The sequence below is a fragment of the Caloenas nicobarica genome, chromosome 5 (genome assembly GCF_036013445.1).
Source record: "Caloenas nicobarica isolate bCalNic1 chromosome 5, bCalNic1.hap1, whole genome shotgun sequence".
NCBI lineage: Eukaryota > Metazoa > Chordata > Aves > Columbiformes > Columbidae > Caloenas > Caloenas nicobarica.
Genome location: NC_088249.1, coordinates 23,919,809 through 23,939,338, shown reverse-complemented (window position 1 = coordinate 23,939,338; position 19,530 = coordinate 23,919,809). Strand labels below are relative to the sequence as shown.

Sequence of the window (19,530 nt, the reverse complement as noted above, 5' to 3'; positions counted from 1 at the left end):
TCATGTAATTAAGGGCTATAAAATAATGCATATGTACATGAGGGCTAAGAGTATTTCTCACAAGTAAATGTAATTGTGGCATTTCCTAATTCTTGATTTCATTTGTAGTCTGCCCTGTTTAACATACAGGTTTTTTGTTTGTCTTTGTTTCACGGGTCCTGTCATACTTTGCAGATGTATGTGCTGTAAGAACGTGTTGTCCTGGCCTCTCCATTTGGATTGTGTTGCCATTTTGTGTAGCTGCAGATCAGCTAATTGCAGGTAGTCAAAACCTGCTCATCTCATGTATTCCACAAGTTGTAATCTCCATTGAGGTGCAGATTTGTGTGAGAAAGGCAGATCTGACCCTATAATTTGCCATCATGAGCAAAACTGACACCCAGATGCTGCTGTTCTTAACAGTGAAGGAATTTGGGATATTTGAGATCTTACAACCTGCTAGCAGTAATTAAAACAATAAAAACCTGAGTAATTTTCCCATGCAGCAATATGCAAGAAAGGAGAATGTCACTAAGGCTATGAAATGACTTTAAAAGTCTTTGCTGTAATGGGTGGAGGAAGACTGGCAAAGCTTAAGCTCCTAGTGAAAGTATGCAGAAATTTAATGCTCAAAATGCCTAATTTTAAATAGCCACATTTTTGATGACTGATTATGTGCATATTTAGGAGAAAATATATAATGACTCTAATGGTAATGGAGTAGTGTTAAAAACTATCAAGTTGAGAAGCTGAGTGTTAATGGTGCTGGGATGATCAGTGTCCAAACCTAATGCTGGTTAACCTTTCCATGGCATGTCTGGTATTTGCTATAATTCCAAGGAAGAATGTTATGGATAGTTACAAAAAGTGGAGCTCTGACACATACCCCTGACATTTGTTTGTAAGAAGTAGAATTGTCTATTTCAAATGTCTAAGAGACATAAAATCTTTCCCTCTTATATTTTCCCCTTCTCTTCCCCAGTCTCAAACACTGGAAGAATTATTTGGCCTAGTTAGGCTGTAGAATGTGATGCCTCTCTCAAAGGTGACTAGTATCACTGTTGACCAGACCTGGAATGCACTGGTTCCCACATGTGCTGCAGATAATGGTTCATTCTGGAAATTAAGTAAGCTAAACATATCAAACATATTTTAATCTGTGTAAGAAACTGAAATGAGTGTCCTTTGTGTAGTGGTTTAACTGCTCAGTTTTAACAGTTTCATCAGACAAATGTATTTTATGGTTTAAAGAGGGCAACACAGAAAGTAATGCCAGGGTACCCAAGAGCAGGAACTCTAACAAAAATCTCTTCAGGCAGAGCCTGACAATACTGGCCAAAGGAGAGAGGAAAGGGCAACTAAAAAACCGCAACAATCTGTTCTCGTAGTGGTCAAACAGCAAGATGCAGCACATGTGCTGGGTGGGAGCCATCAATGAGAGCTGGTTTCCCCATGGGATATGCAGACCTGGACTATCAAAGTAAGCTGGGTTTGGGATAAACAAATGTTATGCCAGACACATTAGCAGAGCTAGTCTGTTTTGCATAGGTGCCTGATCTCACTTGGCATGCTTTCAACTCTTTCTTCTCTGAATCTTAGGGTGCAATATAACCATTATGATTTAATCCTAACTGCTCTCTTCTCTGCATATGATGCAACCCTGGGATATTACTTCTAACCCGCACAAATGGGAAGCTGAAGGCACAAAGTGGATTGTTGCCATGTGCACAGCTCCTGAGTGTGTAACCTCTGTCACATGCCTCTGTGTCCCTTCAGTGGGAGAATGGAGAGAGGCTGTGGGGGCACTGCATTACCGAAGTGAACAGTCGTTCCCAACAAGTGTCGTATTGACCGAGTTAAATAGTGCTAGTGTCCCCAAACTGATGTTTTGAAAACACTGCCCCGAGGCATCTCTGCACTGCCAGCACTTTCCCCTCTGGAAAACCAGCTTAAGACAGAGTGGGGAAAATGAACCTGTACATACAGGTTGGTGGCCCTCACATTTCCATGGCAGTGCAGGTGTAAGGTCAGGCCTTGGTATCGCAAAAACTGCGTGTGACCAGAGGGTGTGATCCTAACTCTGCTCAGGGGCAGGCAAGTTGGAGTCTCACTCTTTACAGACCTGCCAGCTGGAAAATGTTTATTTGTTGCTCGGGATGCATGACCTAGGAGAAAAGAATAAAAGTGATCTAACCTCCAAATGAGGAAAATCACCTGACTGAGCAGGACGCAGAGGACAAATAGGACAGAGGTCCTTACCTTGCCTGGCCAGGAGGGATGGGGAAACAGAGGCAAGGCACAGGATCGGATTCGTTAATTATTATTTCTTTTTAATTTTCTAATTTTTCCCTCCCTCCTTCCCTTCCACAATTGCTGGAAATAAAGGCTGCTCTAGCTGTCTGGGTGTATGTGTGACATTGACTGTGTCTTTGAGATGGGGAGCACCCTCTGGTGGCTAAGGATAATCTGACATTTCCTGGGACTGGCACCCATCATCCCTGCAAACTGCTAGTTAAACTGGGCAGGAGGCAATGCTGGCTTTCTGTCACGGCTGGGATGGGTGTTTGGGGCACAAATGCTCTCTCTGACTTTCTAAGCCAGGAATTTGAGTTGACCCCTTAGGAAGTCTTTTTGCCTTGTGGCACCCTTTGGTGCAAGGTGTGTGTTTTGTCCCTGCCCCGCTGTTAGGCAAAAGCTTACATTCAGATCCTTGCTTTCTTCTGGTGAGAAGGCAAGTAAAACTCAGTTTGCTTTATTAGTTCCCAGTGGACACAAAATCTGTTCTTGGCCCTCTGCCTGGAGACTGCTGTTCCCTACCTCTGCTCTTGCTCCCGTCTCCCAAAAGCACTAGTTTTGCACCCAGAGCTCTCCCCAGTTCAGCTCTGGCTGGAATTCCTCTGCCTAGGTGATAAAGCTGGCACAGTACAGTCCCTTGCAGGGACCACAGGAATTCAGCTCAGGTTTTCCTTCTCCTTCCCTAAGTGGATTAACAGGCTGAGGCGATCGTCACTGCCTGCCTGACTCAATCTTCATTAGCTAACATGTTTCGCCAGCCGCAGTCACATCGCGGTCTGGAGAGCTGTTTGAAAGGAGTGTATTCTGGCCCCAGCCTCCCACAAAGGCTGTTGTGTCTTCTGAGAGGGATTTCGTGATAGCAAGGCTCTGTGGGCTCTCCTGGGTGGTAGGGATGTATAGGGCAGAAGTGCTCCAAGATGTGCATCTTTGCTCTGTGCAGTGTTCACTTTACAATAACTAATCTGCATCCTCTGCTGACTGAGACCTGAACCCCTATGTAATGCACATGCTGTATGAGTGTCAGAAACTGTTCTGTGCCTCTGCAGGTACACCCACATGTTTGAGTTTGTGGGGGTTTTTTCCCCTCTTGTTTTCCAGCCAAGGGAGGATGCTGAGTGTATTGGGATGTCCCTGAAACTTTTGTTAGTTGGCTGTTACTTCTGGGTGCCCACTCTTGGGTGCTTCTTGCTGGTCAAATTGAATGCAGTGCTTCCTAATAAGCTGTGTGCAAGCAACTGACCCCTCTCCTCAGCTCCTTCTCCTCCCTGCTGCTTTGTGGTAGTCATTAACGGGTGCTGCACCCTTGCACAGGCAGTCATTTATTTTTCGCATGCTGCTGTTTCCTCAGTCCAGAGAAGATTTTTTCCTACACAAGGAGAAAAAACAATCCATATAAACTAATGAAAAACCAAATTGTGGATGCTCTCCTGCCAGTTTAAGGATGCTTCATTTTTGCTCATTAGGTGCCTAAACAGGTTTAGTTTCAATAGTAATGAGTGCCTTTTGCACCAGCTTAAGTTAATCTATTTAAAATTGTACCTTGAATTATACGGCAGTAACATTCTCATGCAAAGAAAGCCCACGAGGGGAGGAGGTGAACATTGGGCATCACTAATACCAAATGCCATTGGGGGACACCTACGCCCAGCAGTACAGAGGCATTTGGTATCTGTGCAAAGGCGTGAGCGTAACATAGCAGGAAGAAGAGGCCTCCTCTTGGCTGTCAAATGCGTGTAAATGGGTGCGGATTAAGCCTTGTATTTCTGCAAAACTGAGACTGTGAAAGAACAGAGCATGCTACAGAAATTACTGCAACTGAAAAATCTCAATGGGAAGTGTTTCACAAGGAAGCAAACGTTCTCCTTTTGTTTTTGTAACCTGGCCATTGTGGCAGGGGAAGTTGGTGTGCCAGGCTCTGAAAGCAAGGTCAACTGGCTAGGAGCAGAATCAAAATGGACTTATTTTTCGTTTGGCAAGTTGGAAGGAAATTAAAAAGGCAAATGAGCATGAAGGGGCAAAGGACACTATGGACTCTTGGAGGATTTTAGAACCTAAATTTGGCAAATTAACCTAATTTGGCAAATGAAGGGATGAACTGAATTTCCAAACAATGTGTCCGAAAACGCACAAATGAATGACCCTGGCACTTACAAACTAGCAGTGTATTTGGTTTGGCCCTGTAAAGATTTTCAAGCCACAAGTCAATGGACCAAGCAGAAGAGCTCCCCAGAGAGGCCTGAGTTGTCTGTGCTCTGGCTCCCTGGGGGATGCAGCCCTCTCTGGAGCAGTCCCCTACCCAGGCTAAGTAGCTATCAGTGCTTAATGATGTTCTTCCCAGAGTGAGAAACAAAGGTCACACAAACCCTAAAAACGTAACCAGTCTCTGAATGGGCAGCAAATGAAGTTTCCTTTGAGAGACCAAATAAGACCTGTTTCATTGAATGGAAAATGGACGCTGCCCTTTGGAGAAACATAGACTGGGAGAACAAACCTGGTTTTATATATTGACAAGTAGCAGAAATCACTGTTATTGTGGGGAGGAGGAGACTGGGGAGGAGGCAGCGTGAGTTAGGACGCACTGAAACACTCTCACTGTTAGACCTTGTGCCTTTTTCACGTTGAGGCTGCCTTGAATCTCCGATCTTTATGAAGATGATATTCCATTGTTCTTTAGTCCTTTCCTTTTCAAAGCTTTCCCAAAACACTTTGTGTATTGGTGCATTATTTTGCTACCTCAACTGATTTTGCAGTAGCTTTAGTGGCACAAACCAGTGTACTGGTTTGAGACCAGAACTGAGGAAAAATATCATTGCTGGTGAGTAATGCAAGATATACTAGCAGAGGCGGAGCAGGAATAAACTGGGGATGTTGAATGAGATGTGTCTAAAGCAGTAGGTCACTGTCTGTTCCTGCCCTTTTCATCTCAATCTCTGGCATCTCATCACTAATGAATTGCAGGGAGACTTGAATTGACACAGTGCAGCCTGTACCACTCATATAATCTGTTCAGTTCCCATCAGTGGCCCTTTTGTAACACTACTCTCTGCAGCATCTTCCAGCAAAAAATTCTGGTGGCGTTTGATAATTTCCAACCCCTGGTTCCCCTTTGTGGCCCTCTGACCAAAGCCACAACAAGAGGATAGTTGCCAGATCTGTCTGACTGGACAGATCTGTCTGTCTCTACAGCTCTTTTTTAGTTAGTGGTGAATGGTCAACTTTCAGTACTAAAGGAAGCTCTGTGATTTTTAGGGAATAATTCCTCTTCATCCTCCAATTTGGGGAAACAGTAAGAAATTGCATCAGAAAAGACAGCACTGTAACTTGAAAAGGAATTCTTGATGCTATATCAAGAATTCCGTATTTCCGTGCTGACTTTTTCAGTTCAAGTATTTCCTCCTGTTTAATCTGCTAGTCCTTTCCTCTCCCTTATGTTTAGGATGTTTAGATGAGCTTTGGATACAGACTAGACTGATGTGCTTTCTGTGCAGTTAGGATCTCGTTGTGTGTAACTTCGGGGTTGCCTTATCAGCTGTGGATTGAATTGAGGATGTCTATTGGGAGTTTCAGGTCTTGGTTTTCTCATTGGAGGTCCTTCCATCAGGCAGGTCTGTTAAACACTTGCTGAGTCCCTAGAGACACTTGATCTGTGTTTAAAGGGAAGCAGCTGAACCACGAGAAGAGAGAAACGGCTGTGTACTCCAGCACTATTGCTCTGCAGGGATCTTACCGTAAGTTGTGCAAAGCTTGCACGGCAGCCTGGGTGCCTGGGGCTCTCTATGCTCTGTCCCAGCAGAGACCCATGTAATGCTCTTTCTGGCCTCTCCTGCTCTGAGAAAGAGAAGTTGATGGCTCCTGGATGCTTTGGGCATGAACTACGTTTAACTCTCCTGAGGCCCAGGCCAGGAAAACCTCTGGAGGATTTCAAGCAGCACCCGTCTCCTGCTCCCTACTCCTCTTAAAGTTTCCTCAGTGGAGACACCTGCTCAGGGAGAGCAGGAAGTCCATAAATAAATAATTCCCTCTGTCTCTTCTGATCAGCCCAAGCAGCTGTGATTGCTCCTGAATGCCTGGGTTGCTTTCTTCTTAATGGCTTTTAAACCAATTTCACCCTCATCTGATGACCCAGCTTCTCCCCATATTTTTGGATGAACAATTTCTTCTTTTATCGGGAGGGTTTTGTGGACTATTTATATTATGCCAAAAGTTTTGGCTAAGGTGAAACAGTATAGCAGTGCAGGCGAAGCTACAGTTTACTGGTTCTACCAGGCTGCCCCATGCCTTATACTGACAAACTTCTACAGGCCACCTCCCTGGGTACTGCAGCTAGCACTGACCCTTGCTTGAGAACACTGGACACAAGTGATGCACATGGGCATCCTACAAACATTTAATAACTCTTATACTACTTTAAGACACTGCACTTTTTTGGATATGTTTTACTGTTGGGAGAGCTAGTCACTGAGACATCTGAGTGCTTATTCTTTGCCCCACAGTGTGTAGGTAAAAGTTTGGGTACATAAGTTAGGAGTGCAGGTTCTCACTTGTCTGTTTAGCTGACCTACAGCACCTCATTAATGGGGATTTGACAGCTTGCCAAATATTTAAGCCTTATATTGGTGCTTTTGTACTTTGTAGAAGCTTAAAAAAAAAAAAAAAAAGAGTGGTCCTTACATAGCAAGTGTATAGTCAAATCTGAAAGTGCTTGGTTTGTGTCATAGTATAACCCCTGGAGATATTTATTGCTCATCTGATGGGTGTCATCTCATTTGTCTATGCAGAAGTATTCTGTATTTCTGGAAGTATTAGTACTGCCTCTGCAGGCAGAACATACCTGCTAGGCATTAGGACATGTAAGGCACGTTCTGAACATCCTTATGCTGCAGGTCAGGTATCCTCTCTGATGTGTAGTAGCAAAGCCCTGTGTTGTGCTGCCGGCCAATGATGGCCCCCATAGTGCCTTCAGAAGAGGCACTAGACTAGCTAGGTGGAACGCAGCTGCCATGCCTATGATTATAAAGCCAAATGGGCTGATTCAACTCAAATGATTGCTGGCTGATCAAGGCTTATGACCTACACTTTTTGTTTGTTTTAACCATCTTGCTTGACCAATCAGTTTAATGACCCTCTCATTAAATGAGCTCTTGGAAACAGTGTGTTCTCTCAAGGTATTCTTGTCTGGTACCTTCTCCTTCAGAAGCAAGGCAGGGCCCTCCTGGGTGCCACGTCATTGGCTGTTTAGAAGACCTCTGTATCTGAAGTAGTGACAGTCTTTCCAGACATCATCTTTCTGTCCTGCTTCTGTCTAGCTTCTTGGTACTCTGAAGAAGCAGTGGGTTTAAGAAGTAGTGATATCCCCAGGCTGTATGGTTCCCAGGACAAACCTGGTAGCAACAGCTTCTGGAAGTTATGTCATAAAAGCCTACCCTTTGCTGAGTTGCTGATTACATGAGTTATGAAATACTGCCAAATGTTGAGGGGTAAGGTCTAAAAGATGACTTGAGTTCTACTGAGTTCAGCTGACTGTAAATATTAAGAGAAGACTAGTATGTTCAACAGAGGAGTAGAGAGGAGAGGCACTGTTAGTCTTTGATCACTCCTAAAATAAAGGTGTTCAAGAAATGAGCAAAAGACCAAAACTGGATTTTCCTTTGTAAGCACTGTGGAGACCAAGGGGACCCGTTGCTAGGAGGCTGCAGCACTAAAGTCACCCTCAGTCCACAGGGGACTGAGATTTAAGTTTGCCTTAACAATGATACTGAAAAGTGGTATTTTCTAATGCTACCACAGGAGCAGCTAAGCTGGCAACATGTAAATTTGAAGGATGAAGGCATTTTTGCCGAAATCCATTGACACATGTTCAGGTGCATCAGGAGACGACTTTACTGCTGTCCACAGCTACCTGTGCGCCTGGATCTCTGAGAAACTTAGACTTGGAAGTTATGTCAATAAGACCTTTTCAAAGACATCCAGGGACTTCTCCTTCCACATATGAGATAGATTGTCATCTTTTGGAGTATAAAGGGCTGCGTAACAGACATAGGACTGAGCTAGTGCAGTTTTTCTTTGCTTTGCACAGAAAAGCTTTTTTTCTGGTAACCAGCATCTGTTTCCTTATGACTAGCTACCCTCTTGATACTGTATGTGCATATATTGTGTAGCTAAAGAACACATGTTTATATGGTCCTGAGTTGGTCTACCTCTTCTAAATTATGTTTTGTGGTATAGGCAAGGGTTGTTTTTCTTGTACTTTTTCCATTTCTTGTTTGAAAAATTACCACAAAACAATGATCATTCATGGTCTGTAGGCATAGTGTTTGAATGCTAATGATTTGTAGACAGAGGAGCGATTTCATAACATGTTTTACTGCAGGTGTCTGAACGAGATACAGTTGATGGAACTGAGAAGTTAAAAGTATGTTAAGAAGCTTGGGACAGTCTTTGTTGGCAAAGTTGTCTAATCAAATGATCTGTCACACCAATTTTCTCTTTCCCAGAAAGTGAAATAAATGTAGTGCAAGTAACAGATAAACTCAAGAGGCAGTTGTGAAAAAAAATCTGTATTGTTCAAACACTAAAATTAGTAGAGAACAAATCTTCAAAATGGTCATGTACTTAGCCAAGCTGTTTGGAGATCCAGAGTGGAGGAGACTTGCAGTTGTGCTGCTGATACAGCATGTCAGAAGGAAGCCAGCCTGTGTCATGTCTGGCTCCAGCCAAAACCTGTAACCGCTTACTGTTAGAAACTGTAGAAATATTATATTATTCTGAAGCTGGAGAAGGTGACCAGGAGAGAAGTCCTGACCATCTGTTGATCTCTGCTTTTTCCAGACTGTCATGCATCAGGTTTCCTAAGGTCCCTTGGGACCTGCAGGTTCATCTCACTGTTAAATACTTTTGCATAGATCCACTGTCGGTGGACTTCTCTGTATTTGACCTGGTGAAGTCAATAGTCTTTGAGACATCCAAAACCCACCTGGACGCTTTCCTGTGTAACCTCATCTAGGTGTTCCTGCTCTGGTGGGGGGATTGGACTAGATGATATTTCGAGGACTGTGCCCAGATGAGGCCAGATGCAGGGAAAGGAAGGTCTTTAATCCTTGCTTTCTTCATCCCTTATACCCTGGATGGAAAAGTCCTTTCACTGCTTTGCTTCTTTTTAACCGCATACACCACTTTCTCAAAGGGCTCTTACCTGCTCTGAGAACCCACATAAGAGGAAATTGCACACTTACCCACTGTTTTCTGTCACATAATAGCATTCTAACTGTAGAGTCTGGGCCACTGTAGCCACCTGTTGCTGGGAAATATTAGTAAGTTATGTTGTATGTATTTTAGCTCCCGTTTCCATCACAGACTTGGAAAAATTACCCTCCCTCTCCACTGCCTACCCCTAGTGGGCACAGTCTCTAACAATAACTCTGAAGCATTTCAGTTCTTTAAGCCCCACTCCTTTGGTGGGTTGAGACACTACCAGTGCACATGTGAAAAATGTTTTAATTTTTTGTTTGTGGCATAACAGTAAGTGACTGTTATTTCTCCTGACAAGACAGATATTTCTTTTTATCAGTTCAGTGAGTAAACTGGTGTTGTGAATGTAAGAGTTGTGAGGTGATTAAAATGCATTGGCTTGGAGTGCAAGGGCTTGGAGAGAGAAGCAGCAAACCATCTCCCCAAATCAGAGGAATGAACAACCATCCCCTCTTCTCCTGACCTCCCTCCTTGGCCTTTTGCAATACAAGACTTGAAGCTAGTGTACTGAGGTAGGAAAGCTAAAGGTGGAAAGATGCTGTTTGACCTTATGTCCTACCTGACAAGATGAACTACCATGCTGGGAAATCCATGCTTGTGATGCCTCTGTGCTGGAGGACTGGTGACAGCTAAGCACAGGTATTTCCAAGATTCCCTGATGCCTTGTGTTCCCTCCTTCCTCCTGGTAGCTGAGCAAATAGCCCAGCTACTGCTTTGTGGACACCTAGGATCGCGGATAGGGAAGGATTCATTTCTGCTTTGCTGCAGTTTTCAAAGAGGACGGGAAATAGCAGTGAGTGTGCTAGTAAATGATGCGTAGCTGTCAGTGTAAATAAAAACACTTTCCAGTCAATGTCTTAGTCATGTTCTGCCCGACCACAGTGGCCAAGTGAGGGTTAGCGTAGTACATCCCAGGAAACAGATCAGCAACAGGTCAAAATCTGGAGCCAGATCACAGCTTTCCATTGAAGACTTCTAAATCTATGAGATTCATCTGCCTCTGTAATTATCTATCTTTTTTGAGGACATTTTCTGTCTGCTCAGTTAAACAAGAGTTAGGCAAAGACTTGACTAAGAAGTAGATTGACAAAACAGGAAAACAGATAAACTGCAGTATTTCTGAGCAAGGAAGATAAAAGTTCCTATTAAATACCCCAGCTGATTGATGATGCAAGAGAGAGCAGAAGGCAAAATCCCAGCTATATAACTTCCTCTCCTACCTCTCTGTATGTTTCTTACTACAAGCTCTTCCAACATGTGGAAAATGATGTCTCTCTACCCGTTGTCTTTATTCTTTCCCATTTGGTAAAACGCTTTGCACCTGTCACTCTGATGCCCTGTTTTGAATTCTACGGAAGTTAATATGGCTTTGCCTGGCGTGTCTTTGTGCATGTGTGTGTCTGTGTGTGCACTTTCATCTAAGATGTCAGCAGGAACATGTCCTGCTCTGGAAATAGGGTCCTGCTATTAACACTGCAAAGACAAAAGCAGGTATAAAGGGACACAAACCAGCATCAGCCCTACAAAAACAGAGCTTATTGAAAGAAAGTTCTGACTTTTGGCAACATAGAGACTATGTTTGTCTCATCTCAGGGCCCCTAACACTGTTGTGTCCAAGCACAGAACTTCATGAAAGGTCACATTTTTGGTACAGAGAATTCTCATTCAAAGCAGGACAGTAAGGGTTGAGACACTTGTATTCAGACTCTTGCTTTGCCACAGATTTGCTCAGATTGGTCTGGGGCAAGCCACATAATCTCTTTATGATATTATTTAGCAGTCTATAGGTTGAGAATTGTAACACAGATATTTTAACGACTAGGTAATGCTTGAAGCATGTATAAGGATGTTCAGATGGGCAGTTATTTAAAAATTACAATGTGAAAACTATTTCCTGCTTAAATAGATGTTGAGCTTCAGCAGTGATGGTGATGATACCTTTTAGATGGAAGCATATTGTTCATAAAGCCAATTAGATTTTATGAGAAAAAAAAAATCTATTGGAGTTTGGTAGAAAATAAGAAACTGCCTTTGGTGAAGAGAGCAAACTGGTTGGGTGTAGTAAGGGAAAATAGAAGAGAGCCCAAAATAAAGAAGGCTGTTTTGTCCTCGTGGATGGAGTCTGTATCTGAGATAGCTGTTTGCTGTACAAGGGGATATACATGGGAGTGGTGAAAGCCTGCCAGCAATCACAGAATCACAGAATGGTTGGGGTTGGAAGGGACTTCTGGAGATCATTCAGTCCAACTCACCTGCTAAAGCAGGTTCACCTAGAGCAGATTGCACAGGAATGTGTCCACACAGGTCTTGAATGTCCCTAGAGAAGGAGACTCCACAACCTCTCTGGGCAGCCTGTTCCAGTGCTCTGGCACCCTCAAAGTAAAGAAGTTTCTCCTCATATTCAGATGGAACCTCCTCAGGGACCTACGCTCAGGGGTCCTCAGTTTCTCCCCAGGGTTACTAGCCTTGTAAAGCAGAGGGATCAGGGCATGTGACACAATTACTTGCATGAAGTCCAAGCAGAAATATTGGCCTCAAAAGTGTGAAGGGCTTGTCTTCTAAATTCATCACAACCACCCTTCTGTAACTGTTGTTTCCTTAAATGAGACAGGCTGGGAAAGGTCTTCTGTCATTGAACTCCTCTGTCCCCAGAAGACAAGATAAGAATGTGTGTGCACAAGTCTGTTCTGCCCAGCTTAGGTCTCCTAATTATTATGTATGTTTTTTGCCCTGTGCAGATACCACTTCACTGATTTCCTTGTGAGAATACAATAATAGGGCCTTCATAAAATGGAAAAAAACTCGAAACACCCAAGTGTAACTAGATCTCTCCCTCTGCTGTGTTTTCCTGATTCACAAAAAAATAGCTTTATCAAGAAGTGAAATCAAGTTTGTTTGGCATGATTTGCAGGTTACTCCTCCATTAGACCAAATGAAATTTCTGTCAGTCAATCAGTCAGCTTGCTGGAAAGTTGATCATTATTCCATGATAAAAGTTTTTTAAAAGTCAAAAATTAATCTGTCAAAACCAGATTAGTCATTAAAGGATGGGGAGAAACTCTCCAAAGAAAGTATCTGTCACCTCTTGGAAGAGACAGCAAAAAATAGAGAGACATGTCTTTGCAATTCGTGCTTGCTTTCTGGGTAGGGTGATCGCATGTCTCAAAGAACTGATACTGCCTATAGCTCCGCCAGCCTTTAGCACTCTGATTATGCTCTGTTTGAGCCTAAAACTGATGGAAAGTTGCTGCTCTGCATTTGGACCTGGTGTGAGGAGAACTGGCGACCCTGAAAGCCGGAGGCTTGCTCATGAAAGTCACCCCAGTGGGTAGCACCTGCGGGTACGCTCTGGTCAGAGCCCCCAGGCCGAGTGGCCAGGCCTGTTCCTGTCCCTCGTGCAGGGACAGAGCAGCAGCTCCAGGGCAGGATTCGGTGAGGATGGCAAACAAAGACTGCGCTCATAGGGTGAGCTAGTGCTGCTGTTGCATGTGCAATTCTGACTTATATTTACCCAACCGAGATTTTTGTCTTCCAGATCAGGCAGCTTAATCTTACAGTTCTTTCTAACCTCACCCTTGTACTTTTTTAAAAAAATGCATGTATTGGAAGGATGGCCATGTTGAGATCAGTGTTTTCTTCCTTATCCTTTGGGAGGAAGAGAAATTGGCTAAAGCTGTGAGAAGAGGTCAGCAAGTGCCGCTTGCAGAGGGGTTTGCAAAAGAAGATGAAGCCTCCTGAAGTTCCAAAATCAGCCTGCAGGACTCTTTGTCCTCTTTCTAGGGGAATTCAAGCTGGCAGATCAGGTGCAGCCAGCAGAGACTATTCCTTCCTTCCTGAGAAGAACAGAAAAAGCCAGGCCTCTGCACAGCTACTCTTAAGGCAGGGGAAGCTCCATTTTTCCATTTGCACTGGGTCAGAAGAGATTAATGTTTCTGCACCACTCTGTAAATACCCACCTTACCCAGGCAGTCCTCTGTCAGCAGCAGCCCATTTCCAGAGTACAAACCCACCATTGTGCTGTTTATATCAGTTAATTCAGCCCTGTGGACCTTGTGCCAGGCAATCACATGGCTCCCTGCTTGCCTCACCTCGGCCTGGATAAAAGTTAAAAGTGCAAAATTAAAACATCAGCTATTGGGAGAGCAGAACCTGCCTGCCAGGCCATTCCCACTCTGGTCTCCCATTCACTGGGAGCCCACACCAGAGCTAATCTCTGCACAGTCAGGATCCAGCCAGGGCACATCTTTCTGGAGAAAATTGTTTTCCATCAAAATGAGCTCATTGCAAACACCATGACTTCTCCTCAGCTGTGGCCTGCCCAGGCCCTGACACTGTGTGCCTCCTCCAGCCTCTCTTGCTACTGTGCATCAGGAATCTTCTTCATGGGGCAACTGGGTAATCAGTGAGTTCCTCTCTGACCTCAGTTTTCTGTTGGAAACAGACTCATGCTGGTTTTGTCCTTCTTGCCTCTGCTTGGGTCAGGTGTTCTCCGATGTGGTCAGTGAGATTCCTTGCTTACAATCTTAGACCCTACTAATGCTAATGCCCTACTAAAGATCTTGTCTTATGTCTCTTCAGTGTTTAAAGCATATTAGAATTTCTGCTGGGCTCATGTATCACTTAGGTGTACAAAGGTATATGTGTATATGTTCCATTTATATTAATTCTGCTTCCTGGAAAGATGTATAATCTGAATTGTGTCACCTGCAACATTCAGGTAATCAGATTCTGCTGTACTCATAAAGCTGTGGATAAGTCTTCTCTCTGTCTCACATTTTCTAAACTAACCTGTTTTCTGTGTCATTTTCATGTGTACCTTTCACCATGAAAGACCTCCATTTTGACATCCTTAGGCTGTCCTAAGGACAGTTGATCAGAATCACACAGTTTGCCCCCACACAGCCCGGGGACACGCTGGGGCATACCATTAGTTTGTATGGCATTTGTTAAGATCTCTGGTAGAGGATGTAGTGACGAAGTTGCACTACAAGGGTGGTTTACACTAGCCGTGAATCTGGCCATCCCTCTTTTTTGAATATTTCAAGTTTCTACATATACTGATTGTATGAAAAGTTTTCACCTAATTTAGTCAGTGTTTATTGCCGTGTTTATAGCTGAACCACACTGCATTTTCTTCTATGCTGTATTGTCCCCCTCATCTGAAAAGCTCTAGTCTGCCCTTTGCTTGTCCCAGTATTGTACACGCTCATTCTGGTGTTGTACACACTTGCCTCAAATTAGATTCTGGGTTTTATATTAAGAAATATCCTCTTAGCTCTTACTACTTTTTGTTTGCCTGGCATAAGAGAATGAAGCTTTTATCCAGGTGCGTTTGTGTGTATTCTCCTTTTAAAAAGGCCTCTAGTTCTTGTCTGTCTGTTTAAGGATATTTTTATGTATTTGAGCAGTGGACATCTAAACATGAAGTGGAAGCATAGTAGGGAAACAAGTGAGGTTTGCATGAGTGCAGTTTGGAAGGCGGAGAGTAGGTATCAAGGGACAAATAGACACTGTAGGGCAGCTCTGTGAGTCAGGCTTTCCCTGCAAGTTTGCATGTGCTGGGCATGTGCCTGGAGAGGCTTGTGTGCTTACATGGAGTGGGATCTTCAGATAGCTATTGGTACATTGCTGTAAACATGCAGTGGAATTGTATGAATGTGAAAATGTGTGCAGGCATTGTGAAAGCACACTGACTTTAACAGCAGCCAGTACTTACGTAGAGCTTTGAAAATGTGTCTTTCATGAGGCTAGTTTGTATGTGCCAGTTTTGATGTCTGTGAAGATTTTTGAGGGTCTAGATCTATGGGGTTTGTGCCTGGGAATATGTGCTGTTATCCTGAATGTCTAATTTTGATCTAATGTGCCAGGATTTATTCCGGTGTGGTATCATAAGCTGTGCTGAAGTGACATCTGAAGAGCACTGCTTTTACATGGGACTCGGGCAGTTTCTGCCTGCATGTATTCGTGTGTGTATGGGAAAGCAGATGTACAGTGATTAGGTTCTGTCAGTGTGAGATGTGGGTCTGTCCATGTGCACAACGTGTTTGTGGTATTGTGTTTGTGTGTAACGATGCCTGCGACATGCATGTACAAAGCGGCACTCGTGCCTTTTGCTGTGCATGCGGACTGCTGTGTGGGTGGACAGAGGCCCGCTGGCATGCCCTGGCGGGGAGCGAGCAGCTGTAGTCCACGGGGCACCCTTCACCTCAAGGTTTTGCTTAAGCCTAAACTCCACAGCCGGTGCCCACGAGAGACAGCTTAGTGGGTAAGAGCGAAGGGGAGCGTGCGCTGCCGCTGCCATCATTCCCGTGGTGGGACCGGGCTGGCTCTGCGATTTCGTGTCACCCGCGCTGCCGGCGCCCGCGTCGCACTGCACCCCGCGGGGCCAACTCCTCCGGACCCGGCCCGGGACACCCCGCCGCCCTCCGGCCCCGGCCCAGACCGCCCCGCCGCCGGCCCCGAGGGAGCGCGGCGCCGACCGGCGCTGGAGCTGCGGGGTGCCGCCGTCCGCGCTGCGGTGCCGGTGTCGGGTCCGGCGGCCCCCCCGGCCGTGCCTCCCCCAGCCGCGCTCCAAGCCCAGCCCCTGCGCGGGAGCCAATAGCCGCCCTGCCGTCTCCATCCGTCTCCCGGCGTTAAAGCTACAGCGGGGCTCGGGGCGGCGAAATCCCCCGTGGCCGTGTCCTGCGCGCCGCCCGCCGCCCGCCTCCTGCCGCCGCCAGTGTGTCCGCACGCGGGTGCGGGAGCGGAGCAGCGCGGCGCTGCCTCCCCGGCGCCCGCCCCGCCGCCTCTGCCCCGCCGCCGGGCTCGGGCCGGCTCCCCTTCCCGGGGCTCCCTGCCCGCCTTTCCCGCTGCAGTTTAGTTGTTCTCTCGTGCTTTTTCTTTCTTTCCTTTTTTTTTTTCTCCTTTCTTTCTTTTTCCTTTTTTTTTTTTTTTTTTTCCTCCAACCGGGAATGCTCAAACTGGAGTGATGGACATTTCTGAGCTGTGCATCTCCGACCCGCTCGGCTACCACAACCAGTGAGTGTGCCGCGCCGCGCCGGGGGCGGGCTGGGACCGGCGCTGCGTCCCGCTGCGGGTGGGACGGGGCAGCGACCCCGCAGTCCAGCAGCCTCGGTGCCGCAGAGCCGCCCGCCGCCGCGGGGCACCGCCTGTGCCGCGGGTGTCTGCGCGGGCAGGTGCGGCGGAGCCCGCGGAGGAGCGCTCTGGGGGGTCGGTTTGTCGGTCTGTTTCTTTCTTGCTTTGTAACTTCTTCCTCTAATGCTTCATCTCCTAGGAACAGGCAGATAGCAGTGAGCACTGGCAGTCCATTCTACGCAGTTCTACTTTCGTCTGTGCTAGGATGTTTATTAGATTAATTACTAGGTATTTGTAAAGAGATGTGCATATAAAATTACACAAAGTAGATACACAAAAGCACCGTCTTTTATTTTTTTTTTTTTTTTTTAAAAGTCCTTTTTTCACCTGAAATGCCCTATGGAAATGTAGTTTCCCACAGCTTACTGTTTGGATAGCCTACCCAGGGCAAGAGTGGCGTCAGTCGGAGGGCTGGCAAGCAGACATCCCGAGCTGGGACCAGTAGCTGATACCTTAGCACCTGCTACTGCTCTTTGTGTTCCAAAGTGGGCTGTGCCTGGTAATGTGTTTAAAATCACTTTAGCTCGTTAAGTTTGGTTTGATCCTTTCGGGAAAGTTAGGAAACAAGGCAAAATCTTCTCAGCGTTTGCATCCAGTTGACTGGAGCAATTAATTTAAAAATGCATTTCTTCTCTCCGATAAATCTCACCCTGAGCAGAGTCCCCTTTTGTGCATTTGCATGTTAACCCGTGTGTCACCTACGCAGGTCCTGTGGTGTCATCAGGAGTGGGAGTGAAGTAATTTTGCCTATTTCATTGCTTTTGTTTTAAGAACACATTGTATTTAGTAAAATAAAAAGAATTAAAACCAAACAAAATGCCCACAATGATACTTAGCTCTCTTTCCTCATTACAGCTGTCTTTTATCTGTATTTCTGTCTCGTTTCCTGATATTCCGTCTTTACGCTAATTTCTTCTTCCTTTAATCCCCTGCTTCCAGCAGTTTCATTAAAATTAGACTTAGAATTGTTAATAGAAATTAATAATCTAACCCATGTGATTTTCTTTTCCCCACCGGTGCTTCGCTTGTGGCTGCTCCATTTTGAATTTAAAATAAACAAACAGTTTCATAAGGGGAATGTATTCTGTGTGCCGCTGGGAGACTTTTAATATTAAGGCAAAAATAGAAAGTGCATTTACCTTCATTTAAAAAAAAAGCCACAATCAAAAGTCTTATTTTCATCACTTCCTATATTGTCTCTTAACTTTTTCTTTTTTTTTTTTCCTACTTTTGGAATTGAGAAAATGAAATCAAACAACATGCAAATAGTAAGAAGTAATCTGAATGTTGTATTACTGTTCACCTGTTTTACTCTTCTGTGGGCTCTCAGTCAGGTCTCAATAATGTCAAGTGCACCCTCCGCATCTTCGCAACTCTTTGGCCGCTGAGTAAACAGATGAAGGTGGCCCTGGGGGAAGTGCCACTGAGCCCCTATAGCTTTACAGTGCACAGAGAGTGCTGCTTTTTGAGATGAGACACTGTTGGAGAGCTCTCTGTTTAGATAAATGTTTGGCTTGGTTCTGTGTGCCAGCTAACCTTCTCTTTTACGTTGTTTGAGGCTGGGAAAGAGACAGAGAAATATCACTTAAAATACCTCAACCTCTGTTTATATATATATAAATTAAAGAAATAAAACGATGCAGGGAAGTATGGCTAAGTCTGGAAAAAGTTATTGGGAGAAGGAAAAGATGTGAGAAGCTTTAAAGATACAATATATTTAAAGGTATATGCGCAGTGTGTCAGGTACTGATTTGATTTACCTTCTGGTTTTGTTAAGGTTAGATTTCAGATTGCATTCCTGTAGCTGTGGATAAAAGTTGGCACAATAAATATCCCTTTAGCCAATTTTTTTCTCCCACTCTAACACAATTATATTGTGAACATATAATGTAAGTACAGGTTTTGCATTTGTGCCTGTATTGCCACCTAGCATATTATCCTAATTGTAGTGATTTACTCTTCTGACTGCTAGCCATTTAAAAGATTTTTATAGTTATTTGCCTTTTAAAAAAAAAATAATACTGCTTTTAGTTATGTGGACAGCAATCTTTGTCAAATTAAACATTAAATTAGGAGTGAATTTACAAATATTGCAAACTCCCTCTTCTTGTTTAGTTGCTTGTTAAGCTATAGGAAAAAATAGGAGGAATAGTAGAATGCAGGAAGAGAAGTGGATGTGGTCACTCAATACATGATCCATACAGTTACCTGGAAACTGTATTGCACCTCACAATTATTGGGAGAGAGAGAGAGTGAACAAGGCAAAGGAGAGAAGAGGTGACTCCCTTCACCTTGGAGTTTAAGGAGAACTTATTTTTTTAACAGTCAGACCCAAGAAGAGTCTGAACAAAAACTAAGCAAAGGAGTTCATTGTTGCTAATCCCATTCTTCAGGTTTTGGATTTGTCTTCCTCAAGCAGTGAAAGTTCCCTTTCCCTACCTGCGTGTGTTGATTTGAGCAATTACACCAGGAACCTGCAGAAGCTCTGGTCAGCGGGTTGTGTGGATTCCCTCCGCGCAGGATATTGCAGGGAGAGTAAGAAAATGCTTCTTCCTAATTTTGACCCTCTGTGCATGTGTCCTAAGGCAGCATATATATTTTACTTCTTGTGTGGGAATCAACTGTTTAGCAACCACTTACTACCTTTTGGTACTGACCTTTGGGAAAATTATTCCTGGGGTAGGTGACGCAGCTCCCAGGAGGAAGCTTTTGTATGAGTTCAAATTGGGAAACTAACAAAGACAATGATTTGTACCTGCAGTTTGTTGCTCAGGTGAGGGCATATGGCGAGAATACATTAGTTACACTGTACTGACAACGTCTGTCTGCAGTACAGCAGGAAGAGAATGCGTGTGCAGACACCACAAATGTATA

General features: G+C 44.6%; 1 protein-coding gene across 4 annotated transcripts in view; it reads left to right on the top strand.

Moving 5' to 3' along the window:
* The window catches only part of ESRRB (estrogen related receptor beta), a 133,755-nt gene that overhangs the window by 27,942 nt on the left and 86,283 nt on the right, over positions 1–19,530 (top strand). The window lies entirely within an intron of this gene.